Consider the following 14,545-nt stretch of genomic DNA (forward strand, 5'->3'; position numbering starts at 1 on the left):
AAATTGTGCTCTTTTGGCATTGATGACATGTACCCAGATAGGAAACTGGTTGCATGAGCGTGTCCTGACTTTGGTGAATAATGGCATATTTTCTGAATGGCCTGAAGTTGTGTGCGGAGTGCCCGAGGGGCTCTGTGCTGGGACCAGTTCTGTTTAACTTGTTCATAAACAACATAGATGAATAAAAAGTTAAATCTTAGTGTTCACTAATGGTACAAAGCTAAGTAGGATAATAACTTCACAACAGGACATGGCAACTATGATGGTAACCTGTAAAAAAATAATAATTTATTCATTTTTTTAATGCATTCTTTATTTTTTCTCCCTCCTTAAAGTGACTCCAATACTAATGGAGAGGGGCAAACAAGGATGCAGGCACCTGACATCCTCCTTAAAAACAAATTACATCATCGGGCAACTATGTGGCAAATGAGGTTTAATGTTGATAAATGTAAAGTTATGCACTTGGGGACTAAGAATATGGATGCATCATACATACTAGGGGGAGCAGAACTGGGGGAATCCATAGCAAAGAAGGATCTGGGTGTTCTGGTAGATCTTAAGCTTATTAATATCATGCAATGCCAAGCTGCGGTTTCCAAAGCAAGCAAAGTCCTTTCTTGTATTAACAGAGGCATGGACTCCAGAGAGGGAGATATCATTTTGCCCCCGTACAAATCATTAGTAAGTCCTCATCTAGAATATGCAGTTCAGTTTTGGGGACCAGTTCTTAAAAAGGATATCGGGGAACTGGAGAAAGTGCAGAGAAGGGCAACCAAACTGATAAGAGGTAATAAAAAGAGGAAAAAGGGGAAGGGGAGGGGGGAAGGGGATAAAGAAAAAACGGGACTTTAAATGAGACTCGTGCAATTGAGTCTCCATCCCTATATGCATGTGCATTAGCGGGAACACATGGTGTTCAAAAAAATTTTTGGGACTTTGTATGAGGTGTGTCCAGTGCATAGTAGTAGTAATGATGGTACAAGAACCTGTGCTGGTAAGCACAAAGAAAGTAAATAAATTAACATGATGCCTTTATTAACAGATCCGTAGCGGGTAACAACAGTATATCTGAGTAGAAAACACATATGAAAAGAGTTGATAAATTATATAATGAAACAATACATGATAATCAAAAATGTTAAAATAATAGTCCAGTACATAAAAAATAATAATTAATAAAATAACAGAATTAATGTATGTATATATTGATATAAATAATTATTCGGAAACAGATGATAGAATGTAGGGTAGAGCTTGTAGTTGTAGGTTGCCTTCTAATGCTCAACGCGTTTTGTGAAATAAATTCTACTTCATTAGGAGCAGGCTTGGTCACAATGTCTGGAAGGAATATATATACATAAGTAATACTGTATCCGAAAAAAAAGGGGGGAGAAAAAATATAATGTAATTGGGAAACAAACTTACAATTAAATGTTGACTGTCAGTGAGGCTGCAAGCTGTCCAGCAGTATGTCCAGATGGGAACTGAGGAAGCGAGACCCATACCCAGGCCAGAGCACGAGGCCCATGTAGGGGTTTAAAGGTCTTCATAAGGGTCTGAGATAATTCAGGGGGTAGGTAGATAGAGCTCTATAAAGATATATATATATGTATATATATATATATATATATATATATATATATATATATATATATATATCAAAGGTTATATCTATAGAATAACCATATGTGATACAAAAGAATAAAATAGAACCCAAGACCAAAGTGTCAGGAAATGGAATAAACATGTGTGTACATGTGCATAGATAGCCCAAATAGGGTGAAATATAAAAGGTTAAAGAAGAAACTGAACAATATAAAACATCGCAACCAAATAACGTAGCATGATCATCAATAATGGCCATATATCAGTGCAAGAAAAAATGAAGTGAATGGAAAACACCCAATAGATTGTGACAAAAGGAAGCATATAAAGTGCTGTGACCATAGATAGTGATAGAAATAACACACTTAAGAAATGAAGAAAAAGTGACCTACGTAAGTGATCTCAGCAATGCCTCAGGAGAGAAAGCTCCCAGCGTCACGGTGCTATTTGGAGGAACGGGAGACAGTACAGGCAAACATCGGCTGCCCGGGACGGCCTCCCTCTAATGAATGCGATGCAATGTCACGTGTCGAGAACGCCGACACCCGAAAGGACGTCACGTCATGCACAGTGGTCTAGTTGGACTTTACCTCTTTACCCGAGTGGCACCTAAATTTTGTCTTTTTAGAAATACACTTTAATCACTTCCAGTCTGGGCCAATTCTACCATTTTGCTAAAAAATGACTTTAAATCCCCATATATTATAGATTTGCTGTAAGTAGAGGCAGTGGAAAATAAAATGGTGGTGTTGCAATTTTTGTGTTGCATGTTAATTGTGCAGCCATTTTTCAAATGTAAATTTTCAGGGAAAAAATACAAATAAATGCGTTTTAGTGCAAACAAAGAAAGTATCATACACAATTTTTGGTAAATAAAAAACTTAATGTTGAACCCAGTAAATAGATACCAAACATTTTAAGGTTTAAAATTTTTAATGCTCGTGAAATGGCAACAAAGGAGTGTAAAAATTTTCAAAAGCGAAGCTTTAAAGGAAAAGTTCACCTTTAGTAACACCCGTTACACCCTTATTTAGGGTGTAAGAAGTAACATGCTCCAGCAATTTAAATTCATTTTATTATTTATTTTATTTTACATTTGTTACACTGTTTCTTTAATTCAACTTTATTGTTATCACAAGAGATAACAGCCCTTGTGATAGTATAGGTAGTGACAGGTACTCTTTATTGAGGGATCTAAGGTCTATCAGATCCCTGATATCACCTCTGCCCTCCAAGGCAGTTAATCAAACGGAGACCGGTGTCATCATCTGCCTGCTACAGGCCAGTAAACAAACAACTAAAACCAGAAGTGACGCAATACATGTTGCTTCCAGCACCATTTGTCACAGAGGAAGAGGAGGAATGGATGATCCTTCTCCTCCTTCAGCAGCTGACCCAAATGAGTGTAGTGGTCCTGGGCTCCCTGGTGCAACGTGGGGGGCCTTCTGTGCCCTGTAAAAGTAAAAAAGGGCAAAAGAGTATGTATAGAGCTGTGGTTTGACGACAACGTTTAGATGGAAGGGTTTTGATGACAGGGTTAGAAAGTGTTGGCTAGGTCGGGTAGAGAATGGGTTGCTGAGGGTTTCCTCTGGAGGAAAGGGTGAGTTGTAGAGGAGCAGATGGGTGGAAGCTGCCGGTGGTGTAAAAAAAAGCGGGAGGGGGACTCCAAGAAAGTGTCAACAGAAGATGCTCCTTAGGCCATTCCAGAAGGGTTTTATGGAAAACCTACTGAGGACAACGTGTCAAAATTTGATGGCATAAAGCTCCTGGTTACTCAGATAGCCCAGTTATCAGCACCACTGTGAATGAATTTGTAGGTATAGAAGGGTATACCAGCATTCTGAGCAAATAGCAAAGCATAACAATGGATAAACTTTGTAAGAAATCAAACAATGGTTTTATGTAAATTAAAAAAATTTGAATAGGTGTGCATGGCATCTCTGGTATAGAGGCAGCATAGTCTCCTTCCCGCATAATGTTGTTAGCTGGGACAGGGTGGAGGGGTAGGGGTTCCTTGGCCACTATGACATGTATTGTACTGTATTCCTGAGAGCATGAACAATCCTATAACAGATGGGTACACCCTCGCATTGTTAATAGTTATCTCTGTAATGAAGGGTACTCCAATATGTATCACTGTTTCTTAAAAAAATGTAAGTTATCTTGTGTGCATGATCTAAAAAACAAACCTAAGAGAAACATGGAAGCTGCCACTGCTGTGCCATCTGAAGATGCTAGTTGTGTGGCCGTTTTTTTTTTGGTTGTGGAAAATTTTGAAAATGGATAATACAGAATAGCAGAAAGTTATTGTATATTGCATCCAACTGGAGGGATTTCTACTCACATCCTCTCCTTGAGAAACAACAGAAAGTGAGCATAACTTTCTTCAAAATGTGTAGACAGATGACTTATACTGCTGTCACCAAAAAAGGTGTCCCTATTGGAAGATTTATCCTTACCTCTTTTAGGACAAGAGAAAAATTGTGCTGCCTGTCCTGGGGACAACAGTCACCAGAAGGAGTGGGAATCTACCCAGCAGGGGCTACTTTAAGTAACTTTGTGTGTAGCCAAGGTCATAAACTAAATTACTAAATATATGTGTTTTGGAATATTAGCTATGAACACCACAGAGCAGTACAATTTCCATCTCTGTCCAGAATTTCTCCTCCTAACATACCTGCTGACCCCAACAGAAATATTGTAGTCAAATCACTTTTATTCTTCAGGTGATAACACTTATACATCAGCACTGAATTTGCTAGTAGCACGATCTCCCTTCTAGATGCAATCCTTGCTAGACTACAGGCAGACATGCTAATGCATGTAATGTTTGGATATTCCCACATAGTAATGGTCCAATAGGCTTGGCTCTGCCCCAGGTGACTGTGCCACACTAATGCCTAGTACACACGGGCCAAATGTCGGGAGACATCGGCAGGTTCTATAATAAACGGCCGAAATTTGGCCCGTGTGTATGTCCGAAAACCAGCAGCCGACTAGCTCCTGATCAGTACTCTCAGCCAATGGCTGAGAGCGCTGATCCAAGTGTTCTGGCAGGGGGGGGCGTCCCACTGTCAGATTACAACAGCTCAGCGGGGGAGATGGCTATACTAACATTGAATCGTTAGTGCTGTGGCTCTGACCAGAGCGGTCAGTTTTTTTTTTTTTTTTTTTGTTCAACATGTTGTGTTTAACATGCTGGGTTGAACGAAAAAAAAAAACTATTGGTGTGTACCAGGCTTAAGACCGTGTAGAAATCTGACCCTTCACATAACTGTAAATAACACTAGCAGCAAATATCTGAATGACGTGTTAAATAACATGAAGAATGTTTTGTTAACGCATTCAGGTGGCAGTAGCCTGAGCGTCAATCCATGTAGCAACAATTAGATACTAAGGTGCCTCCTCCCAATATATTCAGGAAAATGTTTGAGTGTTGTAGGCAAGGACTTTTACGGCACTACAATGGTTTATGTATAAAAAATAAAATGTTTATTTAAACAACATGTTAAAACACCATCAATATTGGCATGTAAATCCCCAGGGGGAAAAAAAACGGGGGGAAAAAGACAAAGAGGGAGTCCACAAGGCATCCAACAGCCGATTACAACATACATAAGTTGAACATTGTTGAAATTAGTAAAAGGTAATCAACATAATACATCACAGGTGATGGGTCCCATGAGGGGTGACAGGGAAAATCTGCCGTCCATCAGGATCCCATCATGTTGCATGAAGAGTACAGTTATTGCTCGACATGTTTCGCTATTTTTAATAGCTTTATCAGGAGCTTATAGCGTAAGTCTGTATGACGTTGTAATTCAGTAGGACAGTTGTGTGCCACACACGTAGAGTTAACGAGGAAGATGTGTATAGGGTCCGGGACTAGGATCCGGATGACAAGTGTATAGATGTTTAACTGGTAGAGAAAATTAGTAGGAACAAATAGTATATAGTTCCGGTCATCTTTGACCCCCAGAGGTCATGTCTAACTTAATGTAGAAAGGGTAGCAGACTGCAGTGATGCAAGGAGCCACGACAATCCAGTGCTCCTATATGTACATTGGAAGCTAGACAGTGAAGAGATTCTGGACCAAATAACACACCTTCCCCGGATGGTATGAAAAATAGCGAAACATGTCGAGCAATAACTGTACTCTTCATGCAACATGATGGGATCCTGATGGACAGCAGATTTTCCCTGTCACCCCTCATGGGACCCATCACCTGTGATGTATTATGTTGATTACCTTTTACTAATTTCAACAATGTTCAACTTATGTATGTTGTAATTGGCTGTTGGATGCCTTGTGGCCTCCCTCTTTGTCTTTTTTTCCCCCCTGTTTTTTTTCCCCCTGGGGATATACATGCCAATATTGATGGTGTTTTAACATGTTGTTTAGAAAAAAAGGTTTTATTTTTTATACATAAACCATTGCAGTGCCGTAAGACCCGGTTCACATACAGGCGACCCGACTTGCCGGGGCGACCTGTGAAGTCGCGGTGCACAGCGCGCACCGCGACCTCGGAGCGACATGCACGGACTTCATATCAATGAAGTCAATGCAGGTCGCCCCAAAGTAGTACAGGACCCTTTTTCTAAGTTGGAGCGACTTGTGTCGCTCCTATTAGAACGGGTTCTGTGCTAATCTATGGCAGGCGACCCACGGCGACTTGTCAGGCGACCAAGTCGCCTGACAAGTCGCCCCAGTGTGAACCGGCTCTAAAAGTACTTGCCTGCAACACTCAAACATTTTCGTGTTAAATAACATGCCAAATGTGCACCAAGTGAAGAGTACAAAATTAAACAAACCTGTTACTTCAATGTGGAACTGCACGTTTGATGTGTCTCACATGCTTATCTCTTACGAAAGATGTTAAAACCTTCAAAAGAAAGAAAAAAAACTGTTACAAGATTATATTGCATTAATCTGAATTAAAACAATTTCAATAAACACAATATCAGAAAAATACAATTATATTTTCCCATGTGTTTATAAAACAGTAATTTAAAGGATAGAGCACTAAAACAATGATAAATTGGTTTAAAAAAAAAAAAATAGCTTGTATGACAACTAATTACGTACACGAGTACTATAGTTTTATAAACAGGCCTTTGTGCAAGAGAAAATTAATTCGGGAGATGGCTTCACCATTAGAGAAAGCAGCCATGTACACTCTCTGAAAGCATTTTTTTTTTACATAAAAGATATTTCAGACTATAAATAGCTATTTCCAAATATAAAGAGCTTTAGAAATAAGGGGTTCAAATTTTGTTTTAAAGCAATCCAACTCTTTTGCCCACTGACCTCCCTACACGTCAGCATCTTCTCATGCACCACCTCAATAGTAAACTCCTCACTTACCCATCCTGCCCCTGTTCTTGCACCATTGCTTGTTACTGCACACCCACTCCCTACAACAGCGGCCTGACACTGGGTTGTAGATTCCGCTTAATTTTCTGCCGCTAGTCGACTTGTTAGCATTCAGCACAGCTCCACTTCTTTTCTCCACCCGCTACTGTGCTGAAGCCCAGCTGTTCTGTGCCACTGGGTCAGTGAGCAGAGCTAGCACAGAAGTGATCATTCCCTGCACACACAGGTAGCTGATTGCCATAACTTTAAAAACTCCCATTGTAGCATAATGTGAACTTTTTCTAAGATATGAGGTGAGATTGTGGAATTAAAGAATATGTTACCCCAAAATTTCATATTTTTGATATGTGTCTGTTGTACAATGGATTTGTGTTAAAGAGTATCCTGTATTCCTGTCAGTTTTCTGGCTGTGCAGGGAAAACAGCCTGTCTGACACCCCTCCCCCCCCATACTTATTTACACACACAGTTATTCACTGGGAAGATCAATGTACTGCTACACCCCCTCCCCCCAGCTCTCAAAGACCCTTCCCCCATACTTATTTACACACAGTTATTCACTGGGAAGATCAATGTACTGCTACACCCCCCTCCCCCCAGCTCTCAAAGACCCTTACGCAGCTGAGAACAGAGATTATGTGATAGGTTATTAAAAAGGTTTAATGTGTGTGTATATACTGATGTAAATCTATCATCAATCACAATGTATGGTGGCCGCCGACCTAATTCCCCCTCCCACCGCTTTGTAAACAAAGCCCCCACCCCTGTGATGTCCCTCAGAGACTCTGCCACAGTGGGGTCTCAGGGGGTCATCGTGTGACATCATAGGGAGTGGAGTTGCCCAGTGACATCAGCAGGTGACCCAACCTCTTTGTTTACTTAGCGGTGTGGGGAAAGCGGTGCTGTCATTCGGCAAGTGTAAAGCTTTGAGAACAATTGTGTATGGCAGATGACGTTTTTTTGTTTTTTAATGCAAGTTTCCGGCTGACGTTCATTGTGATTGATAATGGATTTATATCAGGAGACATTTTTTTTTAATAGACGACATGTCTCGGGGCTTTCAGATTCCAAAAAGCTACCCCACTCTCTCCCACAACCACTGGGCCAGGGTTGTGAGGAAGAGGCCTTTGTCCTCATCAATATGGGGACAGATTGCTTTGACAAATATATATATATATATATATCTATAGACTAGAGTTTTAACTTTTTTTGGATAGTGTGACGAGGGGTGAGAGGTCAGAAACTTCTGTAATGTTGATCACTGTGACGGAGGTTGAAAGAGAGGGAAAATCCAAAATTTTGAGTTGTTACCAGAGGAGAAATAGGGGTTAATTTTTCAATAGGGGACTTAGGTTTCAGTGGCAACCATCCCACTTTGGGGATATTTCCTCTCTCTTTCTCCTGGTGTCTATAGGTCAGAAAGTAAAGAGAAATCCATGCAGATGGGAAAAAAATAGCAGGGGTTATAGGATTCACCTTAAAAAATAAATAAATAAATAAATGCACATATTTTTGAAGGAAAAATGTGCATTATTATTATTCTTTCTTTTTAACACAGGAGCCTAAAAAGCATTGCACCAAACATCAGTGTGGATTGTGGGTGCAATCCTACTGTATACTCTTCCTCCAGCTCCCTGTCTGTAGGTACAGGCTTTCAGTTGGAGAGCTAGAGGAACAGTCAATGGACTATGAATAGGATGATCACCGCACTTGTATTACATTGAGAACTACAAGTTCGTCTGCAGCAGTGGAAGACGAGACTTGTAGTTCCCACAGAGCTCAGTGAATGAATGCCACAGCTGTGTGGGTGGGGGTCACGCATAGCTGTGCCAATTTAAAAAGTGACAGCAGCTGCAGGGGAGAAGAACCCAAGCACGCTGTCACAAGTAAAGGGCACTTGAAGTATTTTTGGCAAAATGTTACACTCTAAGTATGGGTATAACTAGTAACTTGCTGAAGAGTTGTAGTTCACCTTTAACTATTCCCTAGCCTGTCAAAATAGAAAAAAAAAGTTTCTACTTTAAAATCAGTTTCAAAATATCAAAGGACTAAAAGAGGTCTGTGGAGACTATTAATGAGCTACTGTTATAAGTGGCAGCATTTTGTCCGTGGTTTAAAATAGCTACAAATTATTATTCTAGATGTGTTTATCTCCAAACTCTATAAATACAGAAGCCAGGACAGTCATATTTAACCTCCTCAGTACCTGTATATTCCATACAAACTAGAGCAATTTTTACATTTCCTCTATGGGCCCATATACAACATTTTTTTTCTTTTTAGGGGGACAAACTAGGCTTTTTTTTGGTGATATGGCCTTTCAATAATTAATATTTTATTTTTTTTATGTAATCTATACACAAAAAGTCTTACAACCATTTTTTTCATACATATTTTGATCATTGGCCAGTTTTTTAAATAAGTAGTTTTTTTCAATGACCCTACCCACAGAAACACGGGGAAGGAATTCCCCTACCTATTTTTAAGAAAATGCACCATATAGAACCACATGGTGCCATGAGGTTTTGCGGACATTTTGCCAATGCGTGGGGGTGCCATTAAGAATCTTTCACGTACGACTAGCCTAAAATGATGTTGTTGGTACTAATTACAGCAATGCAGGGTGGATAAAAATCTAAATTATTGTTTTATCAGATTTTTTTTTTTTATTATATTTATTTTAACAAAATGCATTTGGAGTAAAAATCTATCTAAAGATAGTTTTCTATTTAGTATACAGTAATAATTAAGTTTAAATGAAATTAAATTGAGCCTAGTTATGTAGCACGAGGCTGTATATTCTGCAAAATTTAGATTTTTGAAAAACTCATTCAATAGATCCAAACTCTGCAAGCTAAGATAACATGCACTGCATTGATGCATTCACATAATTTTACAGTAACCATGAGATAAAACAAAGTTCAGGAATATTCCTTTATCGCATTGTTTTTCAAATCTACAGTATGTACACTACAAACTGTATGATTGAATCGGTTTTGATAATGCTGTTTTACCTGACAGCTTATTTATTCTAAATAGGAAATCTTCATTTTGATTGCAAATTTTAAAGATGCTAACTACCAGCAAGAATAAGTCCTTACATTAAACAGCACCTGTAATTTCACATCCATCATGGCAGCACCTGTTAGTGGGCATCTACTCACCTGCTGCCGCCACGTCCCTTACCTTGTTGTGACACTGCCGCATCACCAGCCATCCTATTAAAGTGAAAGGGACTGTCGGTGAGTCAACAGCGGGCCAGAGGAGGAGCCGCTGAGGGACAGAGATGACAGTTGCTATTTAATAATTATGATTTAAATCAAGCCTCTTTACTAGTGATTTAAATCATGATTTAATTTGACTTATTTTCAAAATACTTTTTATTTCATTTCTGCACAAATATTAACCAGACTAAAAAAAATAAATATTGAGGAAAGAAAAAAGAAATCAGTATACAAATAGCTAAGGAGAAAGGGGAAGGAAGTGCTAATTAGGGTTAATAAGAGGTTAAACAGGAATACATTTTACTTAAAAAAATATTAATTTTCTTTAACTGATGTCATATACAGATCAACGTTCTGAACTTTAACATCATGTCATATTATCAACAAATGAATGAAATAGTAAACACAGAGAAACAACATATTGCATATTTTTTTAAATGAATTACTTGCCACTCTAAAAGAAATAAGTGTGAAATATATGCAGTCTGAGAAAGAACATTGCATGATAAAGTACAGTTCTTTAGAAAGTGCTAGTATAATGGTAACTCCTTTTCCTTTCTCGACTTAATACTGGCACTAAGTTCTAAGTTCTTCCGTTCTTGACTATTAACTTCTAAAATAAGTAAGCTTGGCAGGGTAACTCCAAACATAGCTAATATTCTAAATTTAAACATCACTAAATGTTCTCTGTATTGAAACAAAAAACTGCAAAAATACTGATATCTAAACAGCTATATATAAAAAATAAAAATAAAACTCCCTCTGGATCAACTGTGTGTATGGGATTGTGTATATCCTCTGAATGAACTGTGGTAATGGGATTGTGTATATCCTCTGAATGAACTGTGGGTATGGGATTGTGTATATCCTCTGAATGAACTGTGGGTATGGAATTGTGTATATCCTCTGAATGAACTGCAGGTATGGGATTGTGTATATCCTCTGAATGAACTGCAGGTATGGGATTGTGTATATCCTCTGAATGAACTGCAGGTATGGGATTGTGTATATCCTCTGAATGAACTGTGGGAATGGGATTGTGTATATCCTCTGAATGAACTGCAGGTATGGGATTGCGTATATGCTCTGAATGAACTGCGGGTATGGGATTGTGTATATCCTCTGAATGAACTGTGGGTATGGAATTGTGTATATCCTCTGAATGAACTGTGGGAATGGGATTGTGTATATCCTCTGAATGAACTGTGGGAATGGGATTGTGTATATCCTCTGAATGAACTGCAGGTATGGGATTGCGTATATGCTCTGAATGAACTGCGGGTATGGGATTGTGTATATCCTCTGAATGAACTGTGGGTATGGGATTTGAATATATCCTCTGAATGAACTGCAGGTATGGGATTGTGTATATCCTCGGAATGAACTGTGGGTATGGGATTGTGTATATCCTCTGAATGAACTGTGGGTATGGGATTGTGTATATCCTCTGAATGAACTGTGGGTATGGGATTGTGTATATCCTCTGAATGAACTGTGGGTATGGAATTGTGTATATATCCTCTGAATGAACTGCAGGTATGGGATTGTGTATATCCTCTGAATGAACTGCAGGTATGGGATTGTGTATATCCTCTGAATGAACTGTGGGAATGGGATTGTGTATATCCTCTGAATGAACTGCAGGTATGGGATTGCGTATATGCTCTGAATGAACTGCGGGTATGGGATTGTGTATATCCTCTGAATGAACTGTGGGAATGGGATTGTGTATATCCTCTGAATGAACTGTGGGAATGGGATTGTGTATATCCTCTGAATGAACTGCAGGTATGGGATTGCGTATATGCTCTGAATGAACTGCGGGTATGGGATTGTGTATATCCTCTGAATGAACTGTGGGTATGGGATTTGAATATATCCTCTGAATGAACTGCAGGTATGGGATTGTGTATATCCTCGGAATGAACTGTGGGTATGAGATTGTGTATATCCTCTGAATGAACTGTGGGTATGGGATTGTGTATATCCTCTGAATGAACTGTGGGTATGGGATTGTGTATATTCTCTGAATGAACTGTGGGTATGGGATTGTGTATATCCTCTGAATGAACTGTGGGTATGGGATTGTGTATATCCTCTGAATGAACTGCGGGTATGGGATTGTGTATATCCTCTGAATGAACTGTGGGTATGGGATTGTGTATATCCTCTGAATGAACTGTGGGTATGGGATTGTGTATGTCCATACCCTCTGAATGAACTGTGGGTATGGGATTGTGTATATCCTCTGAATGAACTGTGGGTTTGGAATTGTGTATATCCTCTGAATGAACTGCGGGTATGGGATTGTGTTTATCCTCTGAATGAACTGTGGGTTTGGAATTGTGTATATCCTCTGAATGAACTGTGGGTATGGGATTGTGTATATCCTCTGAATGAACTGTGGGTATGGGATTGTGTATATCCTCTGAATGAACTGCGGGTATGGGATTGTGTATATCCTCTGAATGAACTGTGGGTATGGGATTGTGTATATCCTCTGAATGAACTGTGGGTATGGGATTGTGTATATCCTCTGAATGAACTGTGGGTATGGGATTGTGTATGTCCATACCCTCTGAATGAACTGTGGGTATGGGATTGTGTATATCCTCTGAATGAACTGTGGGTTTGGAATTGTGTATATCCTCTGAATGAACTGCGGGTATGGGATTGTGTTTATCCTCTGAATGAACTGTGGGTTTGGAATTGTGTATATCCTCTGAATGAACTGTGGGTATGGGATTGTGTATATCCTCTGAATGAACTGTGGGTATGGGATTGTGTATATCCTCTGAATGAGCTGGGCGTATGGGATTGTGTATATCCTCTGAATGAACTGGGCGTATGGGATTGTGTATAAAGGATTGTAAAAAAAAAAAAATTAGTTTTTTTTCCCCGTTTATTGGTTGAACTAAATGTATTTGTGTCTTTTTTCAACCAGACTAACTATGTAACTATGTAATGAATACTGCGATAACAAATATAATGGAAATGAGGCATCACAAATCAACCTTGCTCTACCTATATTTTTTTTTCATTTAAAACACATGGCAAAATGAGCAATTTTTATGTAATATGTAGTTAAAACCCCAAAACATTCACTGAAAGATAAAACTGTACACTAAGGCCTGGTACACGCAGGGTTTTTTTTTTTTTTATTTTGGTTTAACGCAAAGGGCTGAACGAAAAAAAAACCTGACAGCTTAGGTCGAAGCTGCTGTACTAACAATTCAATGTTAGCGCAGTGATCTCCCCTGCTGAGCTATTTTCTTCTGACAGAGGGACTGCCCCCTCCCTCACCAAAACACGCTGATCAGCGCTCACAGCCATTGGCTTCAAGTGCTGATTGGATGCCTGTTCGATATAAGCCAGTCTATCATTTTTTGTCAGACAGTTTGCTGTACACACTGAACAAATTTCAGCCAGTTTCTGTTAAACCTGACGATATTTGGTCAGTGAGTACCAGCCTTAAAGCGGGACTTCTCTCTCTCACTAACATGAACTATTTTAGTCCTTATGCTGCTATCATTAGGAAACAGATAGAAAAGTATATCATATTTTATTTGTTTTAAATATTTTTTTTACATTTCTTTAGGTACTTTCTGGTTTATATGCCTAGGAAAATGATGTCATACATCCCAACAGTCTTCAGGAGGGGAGGGAGGGTTCTAAGCTCAGCCTATCTCTGAGCTAAGGGCAAATGGATTCCAGGAAGTAAATGATACATGAATCATCTACCCTTACTCAAGATGGCTACTGCCAGAAATGCCAGGGGGTAATTTTATAAATAATTTCTTAGCAAAATACAGAATGGAGACATGGATGGATGGGGGGGTGCTTTGAATATTAAAAATTAACTAAATACGCTCTCCACCATATGTTCTAGATGCTCCCTAGCAGAGGGAACATTCTATCATATGATGTGGGAATGTCAGCCAGTAAGAACATTTTGGTCGGAAGTCACCGCTTTTATTAGTTCTGATACCCCACATCTGAAATCTTTTAAGGTGTCTCTTTGGATATATTGATTCTTATACGTTTAGTTATGTTCTATGCCAAAAAAATTGGATTTTTTACTTACCGTAAAATCAATTTCTCTGAGTCCACTGACGGACGTAGCTGCTGCTTTAAATCATAGACGGATGGGTAATAAGCCCCTCCCACTAGGAGTGACCAGGTAGAGCAAAAGGCTTAGGCTTCAACATGCTCGGGGGGGGGGGGGATACCCGGGTCATTACCCCTGGCCTCACCGTTGCATCTTCAGTTTATTTGCAAGCAGTGAATAACAACCAAAACCCAACTCTTCAGAGAAAAGAGGGGTGGGAGCTACGTCCAT

At 39.3% G+C, this 14,545-nt stretch overlaps 1 protein-coding gene across 3 annotated transcripts in view; it reads right to left on the bottom strand.

The window, feature by feature from the left end:
* Positions 1–14,545, bottom strand: part of MRTFB (myocardin related transcription factor B) — a 496,818-nt gene that overhangs the window by 349,878 nt on the left and 132,395 nt on the right. For all 3 annotated transcript variants that reach the window (XM_082260025.1, XM_082260028.1, XM_082260026.1), the window contains one exon: positions 6,422–6,492. The gene's annotated coding sequence lies outside the window, so the exon portion shown is untranslated. The remainder of the gene's footprint in view (positions 1–6,421; positions 6,493–14,545) is intronic.

The sequence above is a fragment of the Pelophylax lessonae genome (genome assembly GCF_965119305.1).
Source record: "Pelophylax lessonae genome assembly, chromosome: 6".
NCBI lineage: Eukaryota > Metazoa > Chordata > Amphibia > Anura > Ranidae > Pelophylax > Pelophylax lessonae.